This window comes from Solanum pennellii, chromosome 1, assembly GCF_001406875.1.
Source record: "Solanum pennellii chromosome 1, SPENNV200".
Classification (NCBI taxonomy): domain Eukaryota; kingdom Viridiplantae; phylum Streptophyta; class Magnoliopsida; order Solanales; family Solanaceae; genus Solanum; species Solanum pennellii.
The window spans coordinates 48,077,833-48,083,720 of NC_028637.1; positions in this window are offsets into that span (position 1 = coordinate 48,077,833).

Below are 5,888 nucleotides of genomic sequence, written 5' to 3' on the forward strand. Positions count from 1 at the left end.
CCAAGTGGGGGTAGATTATAACACTTCCAAAAATGACTTAGGTGAATCTAGAGCCTAACATGGTTGTAGTGATGGTATAAGGTCTTAAATTGGTCTATAATGTAGTAGAAAGGCAGTGTCTAAGAGTTTAGGTGCATTGGAGGTCAAGGGACGATCAAGACGTTCGACGACTAAGTCACCTATATGCCTCATATGTAATTTTATGTGTTTATGTGTGATTAATGAGGTTGTGAGGTCCTTATATGAGGAATTATGGTGTATATAGGAATTCTGTCAAGTTTTGTGAAGTTTGAAAGTCAAACGTCCAAGAACATCCATGACGTTCGAAAGTTAGCTTTGAAACGACCTTGCGTGTCTATGCATGTTTCGTCGAGTTTTACATGTTCATTTTGAATGAAATTGAAATGGTAGGTCTTAAATCATATACAAACATATTTGAATTGGTACGTACGGGTACGAATCCACGTAGGACCCACAAGGGGCCCTAGAAGGAGGACCCTAGCTTGGAGCTCAACACTGCCAGGTAGTGGCAATCGACTACCCCAAATGACAACTAGTCGGCCAGGCGATGACCCGTCGATGGAGCCAAGTGGCCTACGGGTTGAGGAGTTTCAGGACAAACCAACGAGACCCCAACAACGGGGCGTGGTCTCACCCACGAACCGTCGATGCTGGACGTCGATGGTGCTGTGTTCTGCCAGCTTTCCTGTTAAGGCTTGGGGTGATTTGAGAAATTCACCCCAAGTCTTATAAAATAGGAGGACGATTATTTTGAGTGTTTATGTGTATTTTAAGAGTATATAAGTCATTAAACTCTCATTTGAACCCTAACACCTAAATCAAAACACATTCCCTCCCAAAGTTTCTTCAAAAACCTCCATGAGAGCTCAAGGTGAAGATAGAGCTTGAAGATGGATCTTCAATGGAATTTCTTCTTCAATTATCATTGGATTCTTCTAATAAGGTATGGTAGTTCTTCATATAAGGCTTTCTATCATATAGAGCCAATTTCAAAGATGATTTTCAAAAATTTCAAAAAGATGAAAAAGTCCAATTTCTACTCTAAGTCTTGGGTTCTTGCATGAAAGATTTTCAAAAATTAAGATATGATGTTATTGATGTATAATTGATGTTTTCCAATGGAATTCTCCATGAACCCTTGAACTTCTCAAATCTCTAAATTTGACTAAAATATGGGTTATGTGATCATGCATTGATATTAATGAATTCATGTGTAGTTGTTATGGGCTTTTGATTCATGTATATATTATAATTGATTGGTTTACAGGTTGTTTCAATTTGATCAATTGAGTATTGTTTATTCTTAGATCTATTGAATATTAAGCTTGTTGAATTGATATTGACTTAATGTTTATGAATACTAATGTAGTTTTCTATGGGTTATTGAATGATGTAAGGATTGTATTCAATTGATGTCTAATTGGTCTTAGATTAATAATTATATATTGAATTGACCTAGATTCATTGAGTATTATAGTTTATGTATTGAATTGATGTTCATGGCCATGGGTAAGGATCTTATGGTATTGAATTGGATGATTTAGCTTTAGATTGAAGTGGTGAGATGGAATGGGTGGTATGCTGCCCTAACTCTCTTAATATTATGTATAGCTTTGTATTAAAAGTGTTGATTGGTATGGTCCACTTATGGTGGCGGTGCTATGTGAATTGATGTGACCTTGTCGGCGTTAGTTTATGTATTATGATGATCATCGCCTTGTCGGCACTACTTGAAGTATTATGATGATTCGTGTAGTTGTTTATGTGAATAATGATCATATCTACCTACTTGTGATCTATGTGAAAGTATGTGTTTCTTTTATGGACATTTGGTGATCATGTTAGACTATGACTATGTCTTAGTGTGTAGTCTTAGAATTGATGCATGGTTATTCCTACTTAATTATATGAGTCTATGATGATTTTAGTGATGATGATATGGTCATGTATAGGATGAATTAAAGATGTTAATGGTTATTTCAATGTGCTTCTAAAATGACATGTAATATGTGTTAAAGTGAAGTATGTTGTGTCTTGTCTTGGCTGACTTGTGTCTCTTACTTGATGCATGTATGAATGTGAATATGAGATGTCTTGACTTAGGATGCTAAAGACTCTTAGTCTTGCATGTATGAATGACATGAGACCTTAAATGATGTTAAGAGGGTCGTTTATGTGAAACCTTGAACCGAGTGGTAAGGTTATGAATGTTGAAGCCGAAAGCACTAATGGTATCCTACAAGTAAAGGAATGATGGGCTTATGGTTGGTTGGCTGGAACGGCATCATATCAATCCTTAGGAAAGTCATTATGAGGTTCTTGTCATCATTGGAAGGTAGCCCTAGAGGACCTCTTTGGTAGGGTAAATGTGATTGGGTTATGAACTTGATATGGAACCCCTTTATATAAATTACTCTATGAGAACAAAGGCTATCACCGAGTGAGTATGGTAAGGGAAGTAGTTCTAGTCAAAGGATAAGACTAGAATACAAAGCACGCCCTTCATATTCCTTAACCATGTGCCTACATGTGATGTGTCCAAGTTCTACCATTGGCAAGTAGAACACCCTTATCGGAGTAGGTTAGAACTCCAAATTCCATGCTTTGCTACCGTGGTCTATGTCGGTTATTGCCTATTCTCATCATGTGGTATACCTACTAGTATTAGAGAAGTTCTATCAAGTCTAGGTGGTGGTATGGGACGCTATCTAGACATTGCACAATAGGCGTTGATGGTGTTAGTGAGAGTCTCTAGGTCTTCTCCAAGACCATTACTTGAATGTACTTATGTGATGAATGTCCCCTAAATGAACTAAGAAATGTAATGACTTAAGTTAAGAAAACATATTAATAAGTACTTACCTAGAGTTGTTAAGGGTTGTCTAGTTAAGGTGTGAAGAGGGCATACGAATGGTCACTTCGTATCTTAAGAATGACTCTAGTTAGGGAATATGGTTGATATGTAGACATGATCCAAACTTAGGTATTCTTAAGGATTACTTTGGTAATCTTGAAGAGGTCAATCATGATCATAATCTTCTTGATTACTTAAGTAAGTCTTTTGATAACCTTTGTAGGGGATAATGTCATATTATATGTATACTAATGTACTAAGTGAGAATGATTCTATCATAGGTAGTCTATAGGATCTCTTAAGTGTGTGTGTAAGGGATTTAATGAGCGGTCGCTTCACAACTCACTCAAGTGAACCTTAGAATCACCTCTGGTAGGAGGATCTCATGTTCATATGTTTGATATCATTGTAAGTGTATGTTGGTCTCATTATATGTGGTCTTAAGAATCTTTTAGGTGTGCCTTGAGAGGTTGTATGAGTGGTCTCTCTTTGTCTTAGTTAAGAGAGTCTTAGCATAGCTTTTAGTAAGGGGATTACATGCTAGAAGATGTTTAAAGTTAAGTTAAAGGACTTCATTGTAAGAGTTAACTTACTGTAATATTTTCCTAAAAATGTGAATAATTGCTTAAATGACTTATGTGTTTCTAAGTTGTTAAATGTTGTTCTTATTCTTATAGTATGATGTTTTAATCAAATTCACGAAAAGCATATTATTTACTAAATGTCACTTTTTCATGGTTTTTGCATGGCTTCCATACTTAGTGTATCTAATGTTCTATCCTCTTCTTTTCCCTTTTTGACTAAAGTGTAGGGAATTGGAAGTCTTGATGTGCCATGGAGGATGGATAGGTTTCTAAGGGTTGAAGATGACGTATTGGTGAGTCCTCATCGATTCGAGGACAATATCCACATGTTCCTTTATGTCTTAGTCTTTATTTTATCTCTTGTATGGGTTTATACCCAAGTGTTGTATAATCCAAAGTTTACATTGTTCAATGACATGTTGTAAAGGTTTAATGTTTTAATTGAAAGTCTTCTACTAACATATTGATTATGGAAAGAGTTTTTCGCGTGTGAAGAAAGTTTTAAAATTCTTACTCATTTTAAAATGATTATTATGCAATGAATGATACGAGTGGCTTAGATGAGACTTCTTGAAGTCTCATTTTCCGTGTGGCGACACAAGGATGCTCTAACTTCTAACTTATGTGTAGTCTTAGGGTTGATACATGGTTGTTCGTACTTGACTATATCAGTCTATAATGGTTATATTGATGATGATATAGTAGTATATGGGATGACTTAAAGATGATAATAGTTATTCCTAAGTGACTTAAGAATAACATGTAATATGTGTTAAAGTGAAGTATGTGATGTGGTGTCTTTTCTTGGTTAACTTGTGTCCCTCACTTGATGCTTATACGTATATGAATATGTGATGTCTTTACTTAGGATGCTAAAGTATCTTATTATTGAATGCATGAATGATATGTGAGACCTTGAATGATGTTAATAGGGTCCTTTATGTGAAACCTTGAACCTAGTGGTTAGGTTGTGAATGTTGAAGTCGTAAGCCGTAATGGTGTCCTTCAAGTAAAGGAATGATGGACTTAAGGTTAATTGGCTGGAACGGCATCATATTAAGCCTTAGGAAAGTCATCATGAGCTTCTTCTCGCTATTGGAAGGTACCCTAAGAGGACCTCTTTGGTAGGGTAAATGTGATTGGGTTATGAACTAGATATGGAATCCAATTGTATGAACCTTAAATGTGAATTACTCTATGAGAACAAAGGCTAGCACCGAGTGAGTATGGTAAGGGAAGTAGTTCTAGTTAAAGGATGAGACTAGATTACAAAGCATGCCCTTCATATTCCTTAACCATGTGCCTACATGGGATGTGTCCAAGTTCTACCATTGGCAAGTAGAACACCCTCATCGGAGTAGGTTAGAACTCCGGATTCCATGCTTGCTACATGGTCTATGTCGATTATTGCTTACTCTCATCATGTGGTATACCTACTAGCATTAGAGAAGTTCTATGAAGTTTAGGTGGTGGTATGGGACGCTATCTAGACATTGAACAATAAGCTTTTAAGGTGTTAGTTAGAGTCCCTAGGTCTTGTCCATGACCATTACTTTAATGTACTTTATGTAATGAATGAGTATTAAATGAAATAATGAATGTAATGACTTAAGTTAAAAAAGTATGTTAAAATGAATAAGTACTTATCTAGAGTAGTTAAAGATTTCTAGTTAAGGCATGAAGAGGGCATAAGAATGGTCACTTCGTCTCGTACCTAGATGAGTCTTAAGAATGAGTCTAGTTAGGGAAGATGAATTTTTATGTGGACATGATCCAAACTTAGGAAGTATTAAGGATTATTTTGATAGTCTTGTTATGCTTATGGTATGATGTTTTAATCGAAATTCATGAAAAGCATGTTATTTACTAAATGTCCCTTTTTCATGGTTTTTGCATGACTTCCATGCTTAGTACTTCTAATGTGCTAACCCCTTCTTTTCCCTTTTTGACTAAAGTGTGGGGAATTGGAAGTCATTGATGTGCCATGGAGGATAGATAGGTTTCTAAGGCTTGAAGATGAAGTATTGGTGAGTCCTCATCGATTCAAGGACAATAACCACATGTCCCTTATGTCATAGTCTTTATTTTATTGTCATATATGGATTAGTGCCGAGTTTTGTATACTCTAAAGTTTAGATGGTTCAAGTAGATGTTGTAAAGATTTAATGTTTTGAATGAAAGTCTTCCGCTTGTGTAATGTTTATGAAAGAGTTCTTCGTGTTTGAAGAAAGTTTTAAATTCTTACCTATTTTAGTATGTTTATTATGCAATGAATGATACGAGAGGCTTTGATGAGACTTCTTGAAGTCTCATTTGCCGTGTGACGACACAAGGATGCTCTAACTTTAGGGTGTACTTGCTGGTCGTGACAACAAACTAAAAAATTGAAATTTAAAAATCAAACTTTAAATTATTTTATTTGGGGGGGG